Below are 27,092 nucleotides of genomic sequence, written 5' to 3' on the forward strand. Positions count from 1 at the left end.
GGCAGGTCAGAGTTCAGCAAATGCCCCTGGAACAGTGGTTATTTAGCTGTTTGATTGCTGAGAAGGAAACAATCTTACATATTATATATATACATATATATACACACATTATACACATTATAGTAGAAATAGAAGTCTGAATGTAGACATTTTTTCAAGCCTGTGCACTGAATAGAGATTATGTGAAGGTTTTCAGCAATCAAATGTGTAATATAATCAAGAGGAATCACAGTATAATAAAATGATATCATCTAATAATGGTAAACTCTTCTCCGAACAATTTCTCCTTCCTTGTGCATTACATTATAAAATGATTTAATACCACTTCTTTTTCAAGGAGAATCTCTTTTCAATCTTCATTTTGTTTTGTTTTTATTGTGGTAAACTATATATAATGTGAAATTTACTATTTTAGCTATTTTTAAGTGTACGATTCAGTGATATTTAGTACATTCGCATTGTTGCTACCTTTCTTACTGTGCATCTTCAGAACTTTTTCATCATCCCAAACTGAATTCCATACATATTAAACCGTAACTCCTTGTTACCCCCTCACCCCAACCCCCACTAACCAGCAACCTACTTTCCATTTCTATGAATTTCAATCTTTTAGGTACCTCATATAACTGGAATCATATAATATTTGTCCTTTGGTGTCTTTGGTGTCTCGCTTATTCCACTTTGCATAATGTTTTGAAGGTTCATCTATACTTTAGTATCTATCAGAATTTCATTTATTTTTAAAGCTGAATAATATTCCACATCAACATTTTGTTTATCCATTCATCCATTGATGGATATTTGGGTGTTTCGAGCTTTGACTATTATGAATAATGCTGTTATGGGCATTGGTATTCCAGACTTTTTTTCTTTTTCAGTGTAATAAACTCCTGATATTGACCGAAATATTTAAGTTTTGTTTGAAACATGCACACACAATACAGGCTTGAGTCGTAGGCCTGTATTTAACTTGTGTTATTATCTTTTAAAATTTTTAATAATTAAAATCATGATTTTTATCTATCTTTGAATATACTTTTGCTCATGATACCATTTCTTTAAGAATTTTTTTCTAATAAGACAGATCAAGTTTTTTTTAATGTCCTCCTCTATCACTGATTTTTTCGTTTTGTTTTTGTTTTTGTTTTTGTTTTTTTCTGAAAACCAGTCAGCATATCCATAACATGTTTTTCTTCATGGTTGGTCTAAGACACTGAGAACATTTAGGAGACTTAGAAGATGAGAATGATAATGCTTAGAACCATATAAGTTCAAAATTATCCCAAATGGGACTTTCTCATGTTTGTGTCTTATTTTTCCTTGTGCATGGATTGCTTTTTAAAAAAAGATAAATTTGGCTATATTCTCAACAGTCAATGACTTTTCACTAGTTAGTATGCTTTGAGGTTCTTGAACCTGGGAGGAATAAATCTAAACTTTCTCTTACATTAAAGCCTTCTTAGCTTTTATCCAAATGAATGATTTTATCATTATTTCCCTTTACTAGCCTAACCTTATTACCCTCTGATTTAGTCAGGATTCTCCAGAGAAAAGAACCAAAAGAACCAATATATATATATAAAATTGTTTACAGGGAAGCTTAGAAGTTCCACTATCTGCCATCTGCAAGAGAGAGAAACAAGAAAGCCTGTGGTACAACTCAATTTGAGTTCTAATGCCTGAGAACTAGGGGTACTGCTGGTGTAAGTCTCAGCATCTGAACACCCGAGAACCAGGAGCTCCCATGACCAAGGGCAGAAGATGAACATTCTAGCTAGTGAACAGAGAGAGAAAATTTGTTCTTCCTCTGCCTTATTGTTTTATTTGGACCCTCTACAGATTGAATGGTGCCTCTTCATATTGGTTAGGGCAGATCTTCTTTACTCAATGTACTGATTAGAATGTGTTCTGCAGCATTCTCATAGATACATTCAGAAATGTTTTACTAGCTACTGGACATCCTTTAGCCCAGTCAAGGTGACATATAAAATTAACCATCACATCCTCACTCAGCTTGGTTTATATTAAGTTAAATTAACTTCTGGAACACACTTTTATTCTATGTTGCATGGTCAAACTTGTTTTTCCTTTCTTCAATGTTGCCTATTTCAATACTTCCAGGCATATATAATATCAACTTCCTCTAAAATTCTATAGCAATTTCAATGTACTTCTCTTTTGGCTTTAATATCCCAGTTTCAAATTTAATTATATAAATAATATATAACTATATTTATTGTTTAAAAATTTTAATGGAATTAATATAAATTAAAAAGTAATCATTTATCATACCTCCTAATCCTGCCCCCATTTGCAACTACTATGAAATTTGGAGTGTATTATTCAGAGTTTTTTATATGTATGATGGAATTATCCTTGACATAAAATCTGTGACTTTCCTTTATCACTTAACAATATTTATGAGACATTTTTGTGGGTTAATATATAGATCTGCTTTATTTTTTAATGGTTGCATACTTTTCTATAACATGGATATGCCAGTTTTCTTTATTTCCTTTTTATAGAGGTGTTAAAAGTCATAAGTGATATACTCATTAAAATTTCTATATTATGAAAATAACCATGAGTAAAGTTAAAATGGGAGGAAATATTTGTATATGTATAACTGATATAATATCCATAATATATAGTCAACAAATAGATGAGAAATATGCAAGCTTTCCAATATAAAATTTTAAAAAGTTCTGTGGTAAGCTAAATAAAGCTATCAAAAATATCTGAGATTTAATCCCTGGAATCTGCAAAGATTACCTTATATGGCTAAAGAGTTTTTGCAGATGTGATTAAAGTTAAAGATCTTGATATGGAGAGATTATCCTGCATTATCTTAGTGGGCCCTACGTGTAATCATGTGTCTTTATAAGAGTCAGGCAGAGGGAGAGGTGACTGCAGAAGAGAAGACCATGACACCAGAAGCAGAGACTAGAGTGATGTGGCAATAAACCAAGGAATGCTGGCAGTCATCAGAGGTTAGAAAAGACAATGAACAAATTCTACCCTGGAGTCTCCAGAAGGAACTAGCCCTGCTGATACCTTAATTTAACTCTCATAGACTCATTTCACACTTCTGGCCCCAGACCTGTAACAGTATTTGTTGTTTTGTTTTATGCCATGAATTGTATGGTAATCTATTATAGCAGTAATAGGAAAGTAACATAAATGCTAATAATAAATATTTCTATGAGGATTTCTAGGTGTTAGGCACTCTTATATACATATACATATAAATTATATAAACTTATCAAAAATAAATCGTCACACCAATCTTTTGCAGGATTCTGAGGCACCGGGAATTTAAGTAGCTTGCTTAGGATCACACATCAAGCAAGTGGTAAAGGAAGGATTTGAACTGAGGCAGCCCGGGTCCTGACTTGTACCATTCAGCCTTTCAGGGAATGATTAAACCCAGAGATAGAAGTTGATGGTCAGGAACATAAATGGTCAGACTGAGGGTGGCGGGGTGTTGGTGTTGGTGGCAACTAAAGATAGATAACAATGAGTGTTGGCAAAAATGTAGAAGAAAAAGTTCTTTATATCATGTGGGAGAGAGAGGTGGGAGAGGCTGTGTTCTTTTTAATGGTGGTGGGCAATTTTAAAAGATTTATCAGAATGGACCATTGGGCATCATGCTTTAACCAAGCAACCCCACTCACAAATCAATCTATCACAGCTTTGTTTTTGAAACCCTAAACATATAAACTATTTTTCTAGCTGACACTAATTAGTTATGTGTAAATATGTGATTACCTTGAGCTTAAGCTTGTCAACTAGTATGATTTCTAGGACTCTCCCCCCACCCCAGTGTGGTACATGTAAGAATAATCTTTGGGGCTTTTCCAAAGTATCACATTTATTCTTCCAACTACCTTTTCTCTAAGACTAATATTTCTCACTATGAACATGAGTCCCAAACTCTCGCTGTGAGAATCACTGTTACAATAAATGACTCAGTCTAACAGGAATGTGCTACATCCTTCAGAGGGTTGTAGTAGATGAAAGGAAAGAATCAATAAGGAAGGAAAGGACTGACACTATCTTCTGTGGCTTTTCTATACCAGATATGTGCTAGTACCTCCCACAAATTAGCACATTTGAGCTTCACAAAACCCCATGAATTTGAAACCATCTTCCCCTGTATAACTGAGGAAGCTGAGGCTCCATAATGTTAAGCAAATTTACAAGGATCACACTGTAGTCAGCAAATGGCGGCGGTAGGATACAAATGCAGACCTGACTTTTCACTGCATGGACGTTGATCAGTTTTTGAAATATTAAAGACAAATTTGGCACACAGTTTTGTAAATCAAATGCATAAAGTGAAACAGGATCCATATTTAACAAGTTTCAGGTCCTAAATGAAGATCACTAATACAAGTTCAGTGATTTAATCCTGTCAGGTTGATCTCTCCTTGGGTCAATGTAGGTTACCACCCAGTTGTTCCTCTATGGCCTACTGGGCATTCAAGCGTGCTAGTAGTTTCCTCTTATAACAGAGGTTAGAGAGAGGAAGGAAATAGACCTCTCTTAGCCTACTCTAGGCACAAAATACAAAATAAGACTGTGAAATGCTACAAATGTCACCTTTTCTTATTACTGCTATTTGACATTTCTCAGATTGCTTTGCAAATTAGAGTTAGCTTGTTATATGTGAGCCTATGATATACGCTCTGTACCTTAGAAATTAGAGCTTTTTTTTTTTTTTTTTTTTTTTTATCTGAACACTTCTTTGGAGGTTTTGATGGGAACTGCTCTCATCTGTTTACCAAGGACAGTCTGGGGATTCAGCTCCTCACTATCTGCTATGTCTTCCTAAAGCCAAAAGTTTCTGTGATAATTTAATATTCAAAAATATGAAATTTAATATTCAAAAATATTAAATTTCAGACTTTCAGTGAATGATACGTAACCTCTACCAGGTAAAACAATGTGGAAAATTTTCTAGAATTGCTACCAAGATAACATATTTCATTGGTAACTTATTTATAATTGAGATATAGTTTATAGAACTAGAGATGATATAATTTTAGACTAAAATGTTGAGGTTAAATATGATTATATCCTCTCTTATCTCTTAGTAATCTTTTATATTTTTCAAAACATCTTTGTACATGTTATCTTCTATTTACTGGAAGAAATTAAAATCTAATGTTCTTGAAATGATATTTTTTTGCCTGTATCAAACTTGTTTCCTTCTAGTTAAGTGTTGCCCCAGTACAATTTATACAAACTCTTTTTATAAAAAAAGATATGTTACATTATCCTAAGCTTTATTTTATTTGGTAAAATATTGCAAATGATAGTTTATCGAGCATGTTACTAGGAGCTTGAGAAATAATTATTATAACATTTTATTAGAAAACTTTTCAACAAGTTCAGGATATATTCTTTTTAAAAATTATTATCATAACAATTTTTTCATCATCAGTAATATATAGTCCACAGATAAATTCAAGAAATACACAAAAGTAAAAACAAAGAAATATTCCCCTACCCAAAGTTCTGTTCTCCTTTGTGTTACCCTTTACATATTTAGCTATATACTTTTTTTATTAGATGTATTTTTATTAAAAACAAAGACCTTATTTTATTTATCCTTTTTGAAACCTATTTTTTGCTCACTTAAAAGACATATTTTCATATCTTTAATAATTATTTATTTTAAATAATATATTTTTATTTCTTAAAATTATTACCAAATAAAAATTATAGCTGGTGTGGTAATAGATGAAATGTTTCTATTTATGGATTTTTTCCATTGTTCTGTTTATGGCTCATTTTACAAAATTTCTGTCTAAAACAGAACCAGATATTTGTTACAGTTCAGGAGTTGATGTTTTCTCATGTTCTGTACAGCATAAGTTCTTAAATGCTGAATTCCAGTAATTTCACTTGGCATCATAAACAACGCTTTCTCTTGCTTTTGCTTTCCCTTCAATAAAGTCTACCTTTACGAAATGAAAATCATTTGCTGTCCACAGCAATCTTACTCTCAATGATTCAAGAATTGATAGATCAGTGCTGTTTATTTAGAAGGCTTTTAAAATCAATACTTTTCAAAAAAAAAATCTCATAAATCCTCACCAAAAAGAATCTTTATTAAAAAATCCCAATTCTTGAGATTCTTGAGCCATATAGTCAATTGTACAATGAATGAACTCTAAATTACTTCTTAGTTTGATATCAAAACTGTTCAGTGCTTATTATTTTACAGTAATTAATTGCATAAATAATTTGGTGGTTAGTATAAAGGTAGATTAAGAATCTAATTGAATTTTCATGCAGTAGGCTCATTCCCAAGAATTAGTAAATCTTCAGGATATTGATAGCTTCAGTGGCAGAACTTCATTTAGAATATTATTTTAAAACATAAGATTATCTTAATGTCTTCACAGATCAATACTACTTATATTTATATCAAAATAATTATTTTATTATTAGTTCAATTGCCATAATTCTAATGAATAAATACATTTCATTATATTCATCGCTTTAAGAATCCTGTATCATAGTTCTTTAGAGTTTAGACATTCTAAAGGATATAAGTTTGGGAATGATGCCATCAGTTATGCAAATGCCTGTTTGAGAGACTCACAGAGAAACTGTGTTAAGCTATAGGTCGACATCACACAAGGAAGGAGGTAAAACCTTTTGCTGATCTTTTCTTAACCTATTTATTTAAGCCCATTTAATAGTCTGTAATCTTTGTTTTGAGAAAACATAGACATCTATGGAGTGCTTTTGATTATAATTTCCTTTAACCCAATGTGAGCAGCTGTCCATTTGGTTGTATTGGCCATATCACACTATAATAAATGGAATTTTACAGAGTTGCCTCAACCAAGATAGGAAGCAGGCAAACATCCTCTCTCTGCAGGGGAGGACAATTAGAGAATTCATGAATTAGCTATTTACATTTTCATAATATTAGGAAAACATTTCTTTGGTTGTAAAAAGTTCTTGTCATTGTTAGGCTAATACCAACTCTGTGTGAATGATAATGTATTTGGATTTACACATTTAAAATGTCATGTTTTATATCACACTGCTGAACATGAGGCTCAGTCAATGTCTTCAGTTGTATAATAGAGATGTATGAGCTTAAGTTGAGTGGCGACTGCCCTATATCACAGAACTATAAATAAAGCTGTGATTCTCATTTATCCTCTCTGCTGAGGCTATAACCTCTGCCTAAACTTTAGCATATGTTATACAGTGTTCTCCAACTCAGCACATGGCAATGGCATCCTTAGTCTCTCAGCCAGATAGGAATCATCACTGATTCCTCTCTCTCGCACGCGCGCTCGCGCTATCTCTCTCTTTCTCTCTCTCTCTCTCTCTCTCTCTCTCTCTCTCTCTGTCATATCCAGCCCATCAGTGAATCCTATGAGTTATACAATCAAAACATATACCTAGAACTTAACCTCTTCTTACTTCCTCCACTGCTGCCACTCTAATCTAAGCCTTCATTAGTTCTTATCTGGATTTTTGAAGGAACATCCTAATCTTTCTGCCTCTGTCTTTCTACCATCTGCCCTCAACACTGCTTACAGTACAGACTGAACTTCTAAAAATGAAGTAAAATCATCCCTCATCTTAAAACTCTCTGCTGAGGATAAAGTCACAATTCTAATGGCAGCCTCTAGGCTTCTATATAAGTAGAAGCTTTCCTCTCTCACTTTCTTCCTCATTCTCTTCCCTTTCTTTCTCCTTCACCTCAGTGCATTCACTTTTTCCCTCTGCTCCAACCATACTCCTCACTGTGCATCTTCCGCTCCAGATGGTCTCCCAAACTGGACCTTTTCCTCTTTTTTCTGCCTAGAATGTTCTTCCCTTATATACAGTTGTACCTAGGTGCCCATGGTGGATTCATTTCAGAGCCCCCCATGGGTACCAAAATCCCCTGATGCTCAAGTCCCTTATATAAAATGACATAGAATTTGCATGTAACCTATACACATCCTCCTGTATATTTTAAATCATCTCTAGATTATTTATAATACCAAATACAATGGAAATACTATATAAATAGGTGTTATACTGTATTATTTAGGGAATGATGACAAGAAAAAGTCTGTACTTGTTCACTAAGGATGTAACCACCATAAGCCAATTACAAAATATATGTCAGCAGCAACATAACTTTTTTCAACATAATATTTTTGATCTGCAGTTGACTGAATCACAGATGTGGAACTTGTAGATATGAGAGCTGACTGTACTTGCATGGTAGACATCCTCATCTTTCAGGAATATGCTCAAATATCACCATGTAGTGTAGCCCTCCCAACCACTTTCTTTAAAATTGTAACTGCACATGACCCAAAATACATAACCCTCTCTAAGACTTTTCTGACATACTTTCTCTTTGATGTTTGTTTGGGTTTCTGACTCCCTCCATTAGAATGCAACACTTTTGGGGGAAACATTTTTTTTTTTGATAGTTTTTGTTTACAGCTGTAACCCAGTGCATAAAACAGTGCCCAGTATATGAATTGTAAATGAAATATACTAAGACTTTCTGTACATGTAGTAGCATATTAGGCAACTGATTTCACAACAAAGAAAAACAATCACTTTATTAGTTTAGAATCTATATTTCTATTCTGAAAGCTAATTGCGCATCAATTTAGGAGAGGCCATAGGCCTTAATCTAAAGTTCAACACATGAAAGTGTTATAAAACCATATTAATAATGTGAATTAAAACTTATAAAATAAAATCAACTATCAATGAATAGTTACCGCAAAAAGAACTGTGCTAGACAATCTGGAAATTAATGGACTACAAAGGATGGTTTCTGTTTATAATTTAATTAATAAGCGAGAAAAGAGTGCCCAAAACTATATGCATAATAAATGATTAAATATTGACATAAGATACATCATGTTTTCTCACTGGGCCTTAGTTCCCTCAGCTTTAAAATGAATTTAATAAAAAAAAAAAAAAATCAGTGGTTTTTGTTTTTATTTTTATTTTTAAAATTTTGTTTGTTGAGATTTTTAAGGGCCATTAAAGAATCTTTTAAAAGCTTCCTTAGAGAGTCTAAAGTGGTCACCTATTAGAAAGGCTGCTGAGTATCTTAGTTTCAGGCTCCAGACCTGTCTATGTGCCAACACCACCTCCTTCTACTAGAAAACTCTTTATTTATTGCACTGAAACCTAAGATTTCGTTTGAGCAAAGAGAACCAAACTTCACCCCCACCTCCAAAAAAAATTAGTTGAAACGACACCAATATTATAACATTCTATGATTGGTATAGTACTTCTTCTATAATTCTTAAAAATAAAAATCTATAACCATTAGCAAAATAAAGTTGTCTTCTGAGTATAATAGGAACTTGTTGAGTCCATTTGTGTCAGGTCTTCTTGTTTGATATTCTGTTCTTTAAATACAAGGACTACAATGTCAGATCTTATATGAGCATTTCTAAGTTGAGGTCCATTAAAGCTATCTATAATATAAAGACTTGTTATGATTCTTGAAGGTATTTATAATGCCTTTTTGAGGTGTTGACCAGTAGTTTTGACCTTGTGATTCCTCATTTTGAATGACAAAAGAAACAAAAAATATATATATTTTATACTTGGTTTTAGTGTGGCTACAGGCTCAGTAATAACAACAACAAAAAGCAGAATGATTTACTGATAATAATTCTTCCCTACAGCCCAGAACTCCCAAGAAAAGAGTAGTACAATGGGAGCTTGAATAGTATTTAGTAAACTAGAGCTGTCTCTTTTTCATTTGAAAACTTTTTAAACATTTAATTAAAAAGGCTTACCAAGAACATACTTTCCACCATTGACCACTTTGTACAACTAGTGATAATTATGTTTTTTATAATTACTTAATCTACTTATTATTTTAATACATAAATAAATTTCTCATAGGATTTTATATCACTTTTATACCATTCCTTTCAAAAAGCAATAAGCTAAGCCTGGTGATTAATAACACATTTGTTATCCTATCAAGGAAGTTCTAATTTACAGATTTCAGAAGCATCATAGATTTTAAAAACATAATAATGAATGGAAATTCTATTGACAAGCAGTGAGCCTATATTGACCCATTGGGGTCAATATTGTTCCTGAGGGTAAGTGAATTTTCAGAACTGAGGATATGCCTTTTTTATTTATCTGGGACAGATACATTTTTTTTTTTTAGAAGTGAAGTTATAGAAGACACATTAGTTGATTTTTCTCTGACAATCTTGGTGATAAAGTACCACGAGGAACTCATTCTTTGTTTCACATGTCACCCTTGAACAGTATCATCCTTGAACTGTAGACATCACATTGTGTCGGTGTTTGCAGTTGGTTGATATTTTAAAATATAGTCTCTGCTCATTATAAAGCAGAAGGAAAAGCCATAAATATGTTTTCTAGGATCCAAATATACTTATTTATGTTTTATATGACTATATGTTTATTAATGCTAAAGGAAGAACCTAGGACTATATCATTCAAATGCATGGTTAGGAAGCTTTTGAGGAAAATCTGTAGAAATACTGTGTAAATGTTTACTGTGTCTTTACTTCCTGATTATATATTTGCTCTCCTTTCATTTATTTGCAATATAAAATGGAAATAGTTTTCCAAGTGACTCAATGCTAAATGTTACATTTCATTCAATCTTAAAAAAAAAAAAAAAGCCAACATTTTAGCATATGCTATGTCGTTAGTTCAACTCTTGGTGGTTAGACTCAAGAATGATGAATGTTGGCTCTTCCAAAGGGAGTTTATGAATTATTATGGTAAATGTATAAGAATCCAACAAATATGAAGAAAATCCAAGAAAGTAGAGGTTTTTGATTCTTGGCCTCTACTATATGCCCATTTCCAGAAGAGTGTCTCCTATATGGTAGGCACTCAAAAAATAATTGTGTAAAATATAGTTGAAAAAGTAGTTATATAAAGAAAATACCAAGGGAGAAATCAAATCTTCCATGCAGATATTAGAAATTTTTACACTTAAACTCAATCTTAAAAGATCAACATTAGATTTGAATCCAGGAGTCAAGAAATAAGATATAGTTTAGAAATATGAGAAAAAAAAAAATCAGGTATAAAATTGTGGAATGCCAGGAAAGAACAAAATAGATGGCTTGTAAAAGAATATTAGTCTAGGATAAAGTTATAAGTGGTTTTAAATATTACGATAAGTAATTACTGAATATTAATAAGCAACAATATGACATGATCAAATGGGTATTTTCAAAGATAGTTCTGGTGATAATGTGGAGGTTGAATTAAAAGGAAAACTGGGCATTTTCATTTGTAAGGATTATATAAAAAAACTAACACTATAAGCATTTAAGTTCCCACCGAAATTTAGTCATAAACCTTTGACCTTAGTGTGGCCTTCAAATAAACTGTTTTTCCAATGAAAGATAATAAAATATTTAAACATACCATAATTACATAATTAGGTTTCTTTTTTTTTTTTCTGGAAATAATCTCTTTATATAAAATAAGTTGAGAACCTTAGGATTAAAAATGATATTTGGTCATGTAACAAAATATCAACAGGTCATCCCTATTTTGCAATGCAATTCATTGTGGCTACTTTATTTTAGTAAAATTTAAGGTAATTTCTAACACTGATGTATACATTTTATGTTAGTGCATTGCTTTAATTTGTATTTCTGTGCAACCCAGCGAAAGTTATTAATAAATAATTGCTTATCAAATCTACATCCTCACATAATACAACCGGAAATCTTTTCCTATTATTATATCTAGTACTAAAAATTATATTGCTGTCTATAATCAAGCAGTAATTTACCATTATTTACAGAGAACATACAGAATAATTAAAAGAACCTGTAATTGCTAATGAACACTTACCTTATGTTAATGTTAATATACTGGTTAGTTTTTTTTGTACTACACTAGAACTTCATTGCATTATACTTATTTTACGTCTTATATGTTCAAGTTGCTAATTTTTAAGCATTTTTCATCATTCAGTTTATTTAGAGAGAATTTCCCAATTTACCTATTTCAGAGATGCAAACAAACTTGCATCCACACTCACACTGGCCCAGAGACAAACTTGGCCATGTCAAATCAATAATTAATTTTTCAAATAGTCATCTTTAGGAAAACATTTTAGTATAAATTTTCCTTTAGAAAATGAGATCTTATCTGCCTAATCTTGCTTAATTCCAAGATTTAAAAAAAGTTTCATAAACTCACATTTTGTTTTTCTTTTATTTGGGATAAAAGGTTACCCAGTTTTTACCTTTTCTTTCTTATGGCTTTTCCAATCATTTCCCCCCTGTATCATACAACTGTCAATCTACAGGAAATAGTTTTCTTCAGCTGCCTAATGCCCAAAATGAAAAAAATCAAATTGTCGGATTTTTAGAATCACTTCCATTAAAGGACAATTTAAAATCTAAACACTGTATACCTACCATAAATATTAAATTTGAAAACATAATGATTTTTGTTATGAAACTCCTACAAGGAAAACACACAGAATTTTCAGTTTATATAATGTACTAATCCCAAATCACTGAAAAATCTTTACTAGAAACTATTTGCAAAGATATGAAAAATGTATTTAAAAAGTTATGTTATGTTGAAATGGAATTCTATCTGTATTTCTGCTAGTCTGTAAGAGCTATGAAATTAAGGATCAGTGATTCTTCTTTCACTGTTTTACCAGAGCCCAGCATATTACCTTTACATAGTAAGCACTCAGTATACGTGCTGAATAAGTGAATGACTGAATATGTGAAAATCAAGCCGAGTCAGATGCCATTAAAGCCATTATCAACCTCTAGTGGAGTCGGATTGGGAAAGGCATCTGAAGAAAATGAGCTTAGACTCAAGTTGGAAGAAGGTATATAATTGCAGGAAAAACCGATTGGGCTCAGGAGTTTATAGCACATTTCCATGTGAATAATGACTAGGTTTAGTGGATTTTGAGTTCAATTTAATTTGGAGAGGTAATAATTGTTGCATCCCCTTTACACTGCAGAACTGTTCTGTAGCTGTGTCTTTGACAATTTAACTGCATATTTGCAAACAATGTTTCTATGAAGAGTAAGACAGAGATGAAAAGAGAGATATTGTCAAAAATCTTCGCAACCTTATATGAAGGGCCTCTTTTATAGAAATTGAATGTGAAGTCACGCATACCATTAAATCAATTTATTTGTAGTCCCCAAAGTGTCCTTTCCTCTCCTTTAGAGAAATCATAAATAGTTTCAGCTAATACAAATAGCCCAAAGCCACATTTAGCCTAATGCAGCTTAAATGAGATTTTAACCCTAGACCTTTCTTTTTAAAAAGCTTACTTTCTAATTAGCTAGTGCATTTTATAGAAAACTGAAGGATATAATGTTGATTAGGTTCATACAATGAAGGAAAAGTTGCCACCCTAAGGTCAACATCTGTTGACTCTGAAAATGACAACCAGTATTCACAGTCTGAGATAATGACCATCTGTGACAGGGTTATTAGCAGTACTACCTCATAATTTCCAGAAAATTCAGAATAAATGCAAGTGTAGGAAAATCTGAAGGAGACATTTTTTCTCACAAAATTCCTGCCCAGACAGCTTGTAGGTTAATAGAGGTGCAACAGTAAGGTTAGACACAATCAACTTTGATTGTGGGCGTCTCAGAGCTGGTTCATTTTTGCCTTAAGTTCCCTCCACAAGAATGCAATTAAGAAACAAGCAACTTAATGATGTTAATGATTGGTACTCAGAACGCAAAGATGTTCGATTAATCACAAAGTCTGAATCTGATTCAGGCATAGGCCCTTCTCAATACGTACTTTTTACTTCCAGTCTTTCAGGATCTTTGCAGTGACTCATAAGATGCAGAATGGCTAAGCTGTGGACAAATTAATTTCTGAAGCATGGGAGCCAATCAGTTCCTTTGTGACTATCGGCACGGTTAGCAGGCATATACTTAGAGTTTCAAATACAAAGATTCGCTATGAAGGCAAAAGTTGACGTTTATTTTAATTTTGAGCTTCTTAGAAACTGCCTTTCCAAGTTCTCCCTGGATGAACTGAAGCTGAAGTGTTTCTAGGAATATTTATTAAAATATTATAGATATAGATACACATACAACATACCTGTGTATATTTTTTCTCTGATTTCATCATATTAAACAACTGTATTTTTAATCACCCAAAATAATACAGCTCTTTGAAATTAAATCATTTTAATACCTGGAAAAGTAATAAGCACGTGGTATAATATAAATGATTTTGTTCTCTCTTTATTTCTAAATAGACTATAGACTGACTATAACCAGTTCAGAACTAAATAGAGAAAAAATAAACATGGCTATTTAATGTATTTTTCAAAATGCAGCCGAACAATGCAAAAAATAGAGGAGCATATACCCTTTTAGAAAGCTCTTAGGACAATAGATCTCCCAGTAGATGTGGTCAGAAACATGTTTTAATTCTTTACTTACAACATGGCAAAAATAAATCCTTATAGAAAAATCTTATTTTTCTGTGTATAGCTTGCTTACAGGAAGAAGAAATAAGTCAGTTCAGACGAACAGCAAAGCAGTAGCTTATCTGTTAGGAAAGTACACTTTCTAGAGAATCACAGAATATAAATTTAGCAATAAATAGAGAACAGAGAAGTGCTTGATTTAGGTAAAGATATTACCTACTCCCCCCAAAAGTCATAAATATCAAGTCCAATCAATAAATATATTTATAATACTTTATAATGTCAAATATATTTCAATTGCTTGAGACAGGGTCATTCCAAAATAGTCTGCACTATTGCCCTCTTAATTGTGCATTTTTTTTTGTTTTTTTAATTTTAAAAACTATCGAGCGGCAAATACTCTGATTTAATGATATCGAAGTAACTTTGGACAGAATAATTATATTTAACTACTTTGTTTCTTTCCCTCATTCATTTGATACTTAGAACGTTCTCTGATTCTTCTGCTTTCTTTTAAGGCTATTGGCCATATTTTAGGTCTTCTAGAAGCTGCAAAAAGACTTATACATGATTTCTCAGGTATAGAAACTGAAGCTACTTGAAGTATTCACCAAGCCCTACATCTTGCTTCGTTTCAGATCTAATGATAGAATGCAAGTCTCTTCCCTGTGTCACACATGGTCACTGGCAGTCCACAAAACTTTAGGGGAAAAAACATGGGGAAATCGAAATGAATTTTATCTGGTTTAAATACAGAGCTGCATGAGCAAAAGCAAGAACTTATATTTCAACATAAGATTAATATCCGACATCCCACAAATCCCCATAGAGAGAAAACACTTTGCTCACATCAGCCTCTATTCCAGTTATTTATATATTTTCACATTATTTATGGAACCAGATTTTACTGGTGTCTAAATCAGTCATTTGCTGAAAATCTGTTGAAATAAGAGCCCACCTAATTCCAAATCTCTTAAGTATATACTGAGAGGAATTAAGGCACAAGAAAAATTTGAAGTCTACAGGTAGAACAAATGAATATAAGGAATGAGGAGAACAGAAGGGTGCACATTGCATTCAAGAGCCACATTCCGTTTGGGTTCCTTACACCTGTTACTTAACCTTATTTTATAGATTTATTTGCCTCTCGTTTTCTGGAAGTTGACTAAAACTTCATCTTTCTCACTAGCTACAAGGTGCCAGTTTTATATCTTACCTCTCTTACACATAGTAGGAATTTAAGGTACATTTTTGTATTGAATTTATTAGAATGGACCTTAGAAATTATCTAGCCGAATGTATGTATTTATTTTTTTAATAGTGAAAATGAAATTTAGAGGGAGAATTGCCTTTGCAAATGTGGAAGAGCTAATAGTGGCACTTCGGGCCCAAAACTGAGTTTTCTATCTCTCACAATTCTGCTTGACATGATCAGTTCTACTAATATTTACACTTTTTCTGCACCTCACTACTCCTATCTATACAATTCACTTTCCCTAAATGTGATCAAATCATAGAAAATTACGTCTTAAAGTCAGCCATATTTAGTAAAATCTGTGTGCAAAGGGTAGCAAGCACCCATGCGATTCATAATACTCTCTGGGACTTTTAAATGTGTGCTTGTATTTAAATTGGTTTATTATAATGTAGACTGTAATGGCTTTTGATGGGCATGAAAAGCAATAAGCCCATTGTTAATATCCAACACAAGAATAATCCTCATTAAATGCTCCTTAACCTCTTGTTAAAGATATTCTAAGAATTCTCTCTGTCCTACATCAACTTTTTATTTCAATTATATTGTTTCCATAACTATGAAAACATAATGTTACTTCTTCAAGATTTAAAAAAAATAAAAACTTCCACTTACTTTCTCTGCTAGCTGAAACCTCCCCATTCCTTGACTTCCTTCTGCAGTGAAATTCCTGAAATTGTTGTTCGTACTTATTATCTTCCAGTTATCTTCTCATGTTCTCTCTTAAAACTGCCCCGGTCAGGCTTTTACTCTATCACTCCATCAAACTTTGTCAGTGTCATCAGTGTCCTCCAAATTGCTAAGTCCAGTGATCCAGTCTCAGAGCCCAGTTTGTTTACTCCTATCGATGGCATTTGACATAGTTGATCACTGCTTCTTTCTTGATACTGTTCCCTTCCCCCCACCCTTGGCTTCTCTAATACTTTGGATTTCTTTCCTTTCACTGTTTTCTCTTTTGCCATCTCCTTACTTGTTTTTCATCTTCTTCTGACCTCTTAATGTTGATGTGCTCCAGAACTTAGTCATTGGTTCTCTTCTATTTTCTGCCTTGACTCACTCTCTTGTATTCTCATCCAGTCTCCTGACTTTAAAATATCCTCTGTGGGAATCTTCTAAATGATTCCCAAATTTATATCATCAAGCTAGATTTCTCTCATCAGCTCCAGACTTAAATATATCCAACTGCCTACTCAACTTATCCTGTTGGATATCTAAAAATTATCTCAAATGCAACATGTCCAAAAAGATAAGTCCCTCACTTTCTTCATCATTAATTTCAGATGATAGCAATTCCATCTATTCAGCCACTAAATTAAAAACCTTTAAGTCATTTGTAATTCCTATCTTTATCTCATATGTCACAATTGAACACAATAGAAATATTATGAACCCTACTTTCAACATATATTCAGAATCCAATTCTTACTATCTGTACTCCTGGTCCAAACCATTGTGTCTCTAGTCTGAATTTCATCAGTTGACTCTTAATAGGTCTGCCTGCTTTTATTCTTGCCCCTTTATAATCATTCTTAATAAAGCAGCCAGAGTGGCCCTTCTAAAACTTTGGTTATGTATCACCCTCCTGCAATGCCATTTCATTTTTTCCAAACTACAAATGACACCACGATCTGTGGTTCCTCATTACCTGTTGACCTTGCCTCTTTTTTTTTCTTTTTCATCCTCATTGCACTGCAGTTACACGTTCCTCCTTGCTGTGTTTTGAATAGCCAGGCATGAGCTTGCCTTAGGGCCATTGCATTTGTTCTTCTGCCTCAATTATTTTTCCCTAGATATCTGCATGGACAATTCCATCACTTCCTATATGCCCTTGCGCAAATCTCACATTCACAAGAAGGAACACCTTTGTAGCCTACTTACCTCTTCCCTTCCTTATACACTGAATTCTTCTTACCCTGATCTCTTTGATCTCTTTACTTTTATAAAAGTAAAATTCTTGGTTCTAAACATTTTTTTCTAGTATATTAGATGGCTTTTGGCTAAGGGGTTGCTCTCAGCTTCTAGAGGATGTTCTTAGTTCTTTGCCACATGGCCCCTTCCATCTACAAAGCCAGCAACAGAGAATTTCCTTTTGTTAAAACTCTCCTATACATCAACTAGTGTTTCATCTCCTAGTATATTAGATGAGTTACTTATTGATTATATTTATCATTTATTATCTCTTTCTTCCCACTAGAATATAATTCCACAGGGGCAGGAATGTTTTAAAATTCATTGGAAAAGTTAATAAATTTTAAAGAATATATTTTAATATCATAAGACCTTATTAGTGTATAACCTCTGTTGGAATGCTAAATTATACATTGAGGTAGTGTGAGAATCATGTCAACTATAAAAAGAAGTAAAATCTTCTCTGTCACTGAAGTGTGCCTTTGTAAGAAAACTTTGTTGTGTTGACAGAATTCTAGGATGGCTGTCAAGATCCAAGCACCCATACATGTGCTATTCAATCCTAGGACTTGTGAATATGATGTGATAATCACTCTCACGATTAGTTATGTTATATAGCACAACTGACTTTAAGAAGAACTTACTATATGTGATACTGACCTATAAAAGACCTTGTAAACATATACAAGTTTCTTAAAAGAAATCAGGCACTTTCTAAAAATGAGAGTTGATGTGTAGGAGGATTTTAACAAAAGGGAATTCTTTGTTGCTGGCTTTGTAGAAGGGGGCCATGTGGCAAAGAACCGAGAACAGCCTCTAGAAGTTGAGAGCAACCCCTTAGCCAAAAATCAGCAAGAAAGAGGGGCCTCAATCATAATCCAAAGGAACTGAATTCTGTCAACAAGCTAAATGAGCTTGGAATCAGGTTCTCCCCATGAGCCTCCCAAAGCCCAGCTTTCATTTCAGGCCTGTGGTATTCTGACCAGAGAACCCAGCTGCACCGTGCCTGCACTTCTGACCTGCAGAATTGTGAGCTCATTAACAGGTGTTGTTTTAAGATGCTAACTTTGTGGTAATCTATTATACAGCAATAGAAAACTAATATATTTCTTTGATGTTGTTGGTTTGTTTGTGCTTTTTATTCCTCTGCTTTACTTTTAAGTTGCAAATCACTTGATGCTCATGTCTTAACCTAGAAAAAAATGTTCAGAACCAAGAATTTTAAAGCAATCATGAAAAGAAGGTTAAAATAAACATAAGTAAAAATTCTATGTAAAGGGACTAGAGAATAAATTGAAGCAGAGTTTAATGACCACATTTGTTAGAGTACTTGACATTGCAATATATAGAAATGGACTCTAGCCCCAGCACTCCCAACAATTACTCTATGACCATATGCAAGTATTTAACCTACCTTGACCTCATATTCCTTATTCATTAAATGAGGGAATTTTACTATGTTAACTCTAAGGTTTATTCCTACTATAAAACTCTATGAGTCAGTAATTCTATGGGTCTAAGATAATCTGTGATTAGCTGCATTCATATAGAAATATATTTTATACAATTTAAATATTGAATTATGTGTGTGAAATATTACTTTATGAGTTTGTTGATAGATAATAAAATACATTGGAAATTTTTAACTAATCGATTAAATCAATATACTATAAATATATAAATATGACATAGATGTCAAATTAAGTTTTAGAATTGCAAGGAGAATCTCCCACAAGTGGGAACTTCTCTAGTGAAGATTTAATTTTGTTTTGGCCACCAGAGGGCTCCCATGTGATTTTTCCTTACATTAAAATTTTGAAGAATTGGGAAATTATAGGATATGTTAATGTATTAATTAAAAATACAATAATACATCACCTAGTAATAGAAATAACAAGGAGCATTTTATTATTATGTTCATTATAATTATAATAAGCTTCTTATTTTGTAGAAAAATTATTTTCTAGAAAATCATTTACTAAAGAGTCTAATCATAAAGCAACAGGGAATTGCTTCTACCCTTTACATGCATGACTTTTTCACAAAGTTAAAGAGAAATTCTTCTCCCAGACACTTGTAGTTATTAAAACACTGAAAAAGTGAGTAGACCATGTACTCTAATGTGAACTACATAGGCATGATACATAGTAATCATTAATCTGCCATTCTCTTTAAATAGCCCCTACATTTGCATTTGGTAAATTATTCCAAGTTGTCTATATTTCCCTCTGAATATGTTAGAAACCTACTGAGATTCACAAATAAAAACTAACCAGCCATTTTGTGTGAAGGTAGCAGAGTGAAGAGTTTGTCTCCTGACTGATTCCAGAAACTGAATAAATACAGAATTTCATGAAAACAAATGAAGTACATTTTTTAATTTTTAGGAAAAAATTAATAAATTTGATTTAAGTATGAAATGTAGATTGCTAGGGAAATTTAATAGATAACTTCAAATTTGAGAAACCTATTTGATCCATTAAAAGAGACACATGAAATGGCATTTATGTATTGGCTTTTATCTTAATTCGTAATGGTTTAGCATTTCTCAGACAAATTGGAATTTAACTTTACTAAATGCATTTCCTTTAAATAGTAACTCTTGGGGTAATATGCACTGAAGTAGCTTTGCTCTGTTTCTTGATAGTAGAGAGCTTCCCATGTATATCTTCATGTGTGTTTGTGTCTATATTTGTCTCTATGTAGTTGTGTAATTGTGTCTCTCTGTACGTACATTAACCCTTGAAAGAAAGATTTTGAAAAAGTAAGAGAGAGAAAAGTTTCTGCATTTAGGATGTTAACTATCCTTGATCACAAAAATCTCATAAGAAAGAGGAATGATGTTTGGAAATCTTTCCATGGGGAGAAACAAAAACACTCAGTTTTATAATAACTATTATTTTATCATGCTTTTATTTTTTATAAAATTGACAATAACACACGATATTTTATAATCAACTCATAATTTTTGTTGTTGTTGTTGTTAGCCAGCATAGAAAAATTAAGTGAGAATGTTAATCAGCCTTAATATACTTTCACATAACCAGATGGACAAAATTCAAAGCTTGGATAATTCCCAGGGCAAGACTTCTCAGAATCCAATGAGAGAGTACATGGGGATTTAACTGATACTATGTCTTTTAGGGCATTTTACAAATGTGATATTTTAAGAGGTCCATATTCTTGATCTGGAAATTTCACTACTAGGAATATGCCTTAAGAATTTTTTAAAGAAATACTCTATATAATATGTAATTTTTGCAATATTATTTTTGTTTATCAGCTACCAAATCAACCTAACAATAAAGAGTTAGTCAGGTAACTCTATATCATGGAATACTATACTATGCAACTGTTAAAAAGTGAGAATGCACTGCATGTGCCAAGAGGGAAAGCTGCAAAATATATACTATTATATGGATGGCAAAAAGTTAAGTGGAGAGAAAATGTGTATAATGGGGAGTATGGTCACATTTTTATAAATAGTTAAAAGAACGTATAATAGCTGTTTATACATTTTTCTAAAATACTTCATAAGAAACTCTTAATAAAAGAGGGAAAATATTCAAAGATAGATTTTACTTTTAATTTTACTTTATAGTATGGCTTGCATTTGTATACCAAGTACATATATTAGGGTTTTTGTTGTTTGATTGTTTTAGTTGATTTTTTTTTTCTGACAATCCTACTGTCTTGTCAGTAGGATTATAGCATATTTTGTATTTTTTTGTATATCAGCAATAAGATAGCATTCTAATATGAAAAACATGGTCTTATTTATTGAACTCTAATTATACACCAGACTAATTTAATCTTCGCAAAGCTCACTTGACAGGCATGAAAATAGAATCACAAAATTTAAGCAACTAGCCCAAAGTGACAATTGGAGCTATACCATGAACCCAGCTGGACAACTCCACAGTCTAACTCTTTTAAACCTTAGTCTGTTGCACATGTGTACATTAGAATACATTTTTGAAACATTGGCATCCCACAAGTTTTTTTTTTAAATTGAAAAGTGAAAATAAAACCAGCTCTTTAGTGCACTTTATGCTCCAATTAATAACTATCTTTCCAAGTTTGCTTGGTTTGCTCCACTGACTAGTATTTTTTGCAATATTTCTGGACTTAATATTTTGCCTCTCTTATTAATGACACTTCCTATCTAATGAAGTTCATCTGAACACCTCAAATGAGGTTCAGACAGTGTGTCCTTTGGGATTTGAAGAACTAGAATACACAGGATACACAGTTGTTGCTCTCTTTCCCAAGCACCTTCTTTCGTTTCTCTTTCTTTCTAGGCAAGCTCAACAAATGTTAATTAAACAATTTGAAATCCGGTGCATGCCCCAGTACAGGTTATCCTGTGTTGGGTTTACCTTTGTTTCCTCTCTTCATGTTCAATTTTCTGCAAGATATCTTTAGAAATTTCAGTTTCCTCTGTAAGCTTTCAGTGAAATGAGGCACAACTCAAATCTGTACATTTTTCTTCTTGTTAGCAGCCCTTCTAAGAAAAGCTTAATGATGGGAGATATTGAGAGAACAGATTGAGGGATGTCTGGAAATTGTCAACAAATGTCCACGTAATCCTATATCCTGTGCCAAAGGTAAATGAGAATTGACTTTAGGCTACCAGTTGTCCTGTGGGCTTTCAAAGAAATGATTTTGCAATCTTAAAAAAAAAGAAGAAGAAGATGCCCAAAGCATTGAAATTGAAAGATCATCAGAGTTCATTTTTGATGACAGCTGGACATTCTCAGTTAGAAAAAAGATCATGAAAGGTTGAAATTGGCTGACCTAGTCATCTTAAGGATATTTTCCTTTTGTTATTTTGAAATGTATTGTTGTTGTATAGATTGATGATTTCTGCTCAATTTAGATGATACCGTAGTATTTTGGTAAAACTCTTTTTCAATTCTGGCATTTTCAATTCCACATTCAAAATTAAAAAGTAATAATCAGAGTAAAGCCTGGGGCAAGTGCATTTCTGGTCCCTCTCTGAGGCAAATGCATTGTAAAAAACATACAAGGTTTGTATCATTAAAAGTGTTTATGACCAATTTATATAATAATTAAAACAGAAGAATTAGACCATGACTCTCTTTAGCAATAAGAAGAAATGAGATTATTGACACAAAGAAGGAAGCAAATAATTTGGGATTATGTTGTTTATTTGAATCCTAGGTGATTGCACAAATGGTTTGGAGCAGAGGTCTCTAATCATTTTGATACTAGGGACCGGTGCTCTTATGAGAACTTAATGCCTAATGATCTGAGGTGGAGCTGAGGCAGTGATGCTAGCACTGGGGAGCAGCTACAAATACAGATGAAGTTTTGCTTGCTCGCCTTATGCTGTGCAGCCCCATTTCTACAGGTACCGGTTCATGACCTGGGAAATGGGGACCCCTGGTTTGGAGAATCTTACAAAAGAGTTCGTATCAAACTCTTGAGAAAATCAGAGTAAAGGGCCATAAAGTAAAAAAATAAAGCCAGAAATCCGTATCATATACCTCTGCACTTGTAAGAATTAGGCTGTCCATTTGCTTCTGAGCTTTCTAATTGTCCAAAGACAGATCTGAACATCACAGACTCAGCCTTAGATTTATTATTTCCACATAATGAAAATTAGCTGCTTATTTGGGAGAAGTATATCTTTCATTGTGCTAAGACCAAAAAATAAATGTTTTTCAAGTGTTCTCATAAGGAAAGCTTATACATTTTACAGTGGGCATTTTCCAAGGATGTCTAATGAGTTTCATATGGCTAATTCTTATATTTCCGTTTAAGCCTTTGTTTGGGGAAATAGAATGTCTTCATTTGTGATGATGGTCATGACAGATTTCATTGGAACATTTCTTCCTGTCTTATTGTACTTCTGAGAGTTTTCAAATACAAAAAAAAAAAATTATGATCTTATCTAGCCAACCTTGGTTTACTAATTTCTAGTGTTGAACTGTCTGCAAAATCAGAGGTGTTAGCAGATGAGAACATATAACATGGTTTGCTTCCAGATGAGTTTAAAAGGTGCTTTCCATAATGACCTGTACTGGAAATATGGCAGACTGAGAACTGTCATTCTGACTATATGGATGAATATAGGTATTTTTAGGTTAACACAGGATTCACAACCATTCTGCAGCACAACTCCTGGGCCCATTTTTATCCTTACCTTCTTATGCATTTGTGTAGCTGAAAGGAGCCTTCTGAAGAAGGAATAGCAAGGAATGAGGTAACACCTATACTCTTCTGCTGCCAGGTAGCCTAGACCTCAGGATATCCTTATAGTTTGAATGTTGAACACAGACAGTGCTGACATTTTATATTTCTGTGATCATGAAATGGCTTTCTACAATGTGCCAGGCTCTAGGCTGAGTATTGAAGAAATGTTAATATATGAGAGATGCACATCCCATCTCCAAGGTGATCAGACATATTTGCAAATAAATATAGCACAGAGAAGTATGTGACAGGTGCCACTTAAGTAGTGTAAACAAATTGATCTAGAAACCAGGAAAGAGAGAGATCATTACCACTGGAGATGATAAGTATAGTCTCCATGAAGGGGAAAAAAAAAAATGAACAGAGCTATGAAGCAGTGATTCTCAAACTTTAGTATGTAAAATTTAGTATATAAAATTTAGTATGTAAAATTTAGTATATAAAATTTAGTATGTAAACTTTAGTATATAAAATTTATATATATATATATATATATATATATATATATATATATATATATAAAATGGGGGAAAAATCCAATTTTAGGGCTCAACGTGAAGTCACATTTATTGTGCTTGAAATGAGGCTCTAAAGTCACAAATATAAATAAATTAGGTGACACTTCTATATTATTCTAAAACTGGCAACAGTCTTGTTGGGAAGCTAGGAGACTTTTCTTAAAGCATGTTTGTAATACTCTCTATGTTAAAAAAAATATCAGCTTATGGTTTATGTCCAAGTTTAGGGATGAGAGTAAAGTTGCTGATAGTCTGATAATGCTTTGCCAAAGAAGGAGTAAACTGGTAAATTTAAGCTAGTCCTTGATCCTTCTTATTAGTCTATGTTAAGAAGTGCCTTATCATTCTATATGAAGGAGTTCGGCAGTTATTTAACAGGTGGTATGCTTAGTAAGCAGATATCTAAGCAGAGGAGTGATATGATCATATCTGTGTCTAGGAACATTTTTTTTTTCTTAAATGTGTTTGTATTCCCCTTGATGTATTGGTTTTCTAGAATGGTTCCCTTCTTCTCAAGGGTACTATGATGCTTCCCCCACCTCCACTGTAATTGCGATTAGCTACAAAATATAAACAATAAATCTGATAATGAACATCTATACTTAGACACCAATCATCTGAGCAACCATTTCCAATCAAAATAGGTTTCATCTCTTGAAAAGATTAAAATTTAGAGGCTAAAATCTCTACTGATTATTGGAAGAAAAAAAATCATACACAGGTTGTCATATTATGGAGGAACTTTCATGGAAAGAGCATCTTTATAGGGTAAGTGCGGATCTTCACCATTAACACAAACCATGTGAACCTCCATTACACACAAATGTTCAATAGAGGCCAAGTGTAGAGTACCGAACAGATCAAAGATTTAATTATATGAGAGACATCATTTAATCTAGAAAATGCTGGAATATTCACTTCTGGGTTTCTAACTTGCTCAAACTCTTTACCGCAAGCCCTAATACACAGTTTGTCTGAAGAGAAGGAAAAAATGCTCTTTTTCCACTTCAAATGACAATTTCAGGGGCGATTTTTACACACAGTATTTGTTCACCCACCCAGCATACTAACGCACTCTTTCAATCAGCAAATCCTTTTTTTAACGTTACTGTTTTACTTAAGAGATAATGTCAAAGGATTGAACATTGTGACTGGATAATGGTCTCCTGCTGCAAGATAAATGCTTAGGCATATTGAAAATAAATGTTGGAGTAAAGCCAAGACATTATTTTTAAAGTAGAAAACTATTTTCTAGTCAAAACTTTCAGTGTCAGAGGCACTACAGCTATCTTATCAAATGATTTTTTAAGTATATTGAGATCACCCAAAGAGAACAACAGAATACCTTATTTGTTCTCGCCTATATAACACATAGCATTCTTGTTTTCTTCCTATAGATACCAAATCAAATTCAAATATGCTATTTATTTGGTGGGAAACATTGAAAGAGTACATTAACCATATATTCAATCAACACTCTAGCTTAATTGTGCAGACTTGGTTTTTTGCTCTTCTAAACAAAGTGGATTTGAATATGAATGCTGAAATAGAATTTAAAAAAAATTGTGATACATTATTGAAATTGTTTTTTGCCACTTCATAGGCAGGAATGGATACTGATATCTTTATGATGTGTCGGAAAGGCATGTGAGCAGTAACTTAGGGAGCTTTAGTAGCAATGCTAATGAGCTGATATCCCAGGAAATGATGATTTTGATTCTTCCAGTCATTGTGGCATGCCTTTACATAGTGAAAGTGCTGTAAGTGAATTTCAACAAACACTACTCACATTTTTTCTCAGTGTTGAAATTCCAAAGAATACTGTTGTAACCTGACTACTTAATGGAATTTAGATGCACCATGAATCAAATTCTCACCCTCTTCACCAAAAACTGATTCTAAATATTTAACTTATAGTCACATTCTTCTAGTGATATAGAGAAACTCCATAGATAGCCTATTTTTTTCTTTGCACTTCTCTATAATAGCTAAAGAAAGATGAAAATTTATAGCTGAAACAAGCGTAACAGAAACACAACCTCTGCATCAATGTAAACAGTAAGGGCCACTCAGCAAATGGTTTCACCCTGAGGGATAAGAAAGAAAATAAAAACACAATTTAATATAATGTTGACGTGAACAGAAATTGTTATTCTTCATTTTGAAGATTGTGTTATGAGAATGCCATCTAGGATAAACATATGTACACTTATGTGTGTTTGTATGTATGTGTGTGTATGAGGTTGGTTTCATATATATATATATAGACACAGAGAGAATAAAATTCTCTGAAGTTTATATAGTATAAGTTTTCTAGAGAGATGGATAGATGCATAAATAATATATACAAGAGTTCATTTGTAAAATAAAATCATAACCATTTTTTTGCCAGTCATAAAGGGCACTTATTTTAAGATTAAGGCTTTAAAAAATTTAAGAAAATAATATAAAGACTATAAGTAGACATAAGGAGCATAAAGTTTTTTTATATGTATACATATGTTTATGACAACTAGATAGTTACACACTAATACTGAGCATTTTAAGTGACTTGAAAGTATTCCATCTTTCCAAATTTTAGAATAAACATCACTAATTGATATTTATAATAATATTATAGACTTGTTTAATGGTGTTTTAATTACTTTTTATAATTATTATGGTACTACCTATACATTTTTTACACCTTCCTCTCATTAATTAATTTTTTATTGCTTTTCTTTAAATTACTTTTCTCATG

This window comes from Pteropus medius, unplaced genomic scaffold (genome assembly GCF_902729225.1).
Source record: "Pteropus medius unplaced genomic scaffold, Ma_sr-lr_union100, whole genome shotgun sequence".
NCBI classification, from domain to species: Eukaryota; Metazoa; Chordata; class Mammalia; order Chiroptera; family Pteropodidae; genus Pteropus; species Pteropus medius.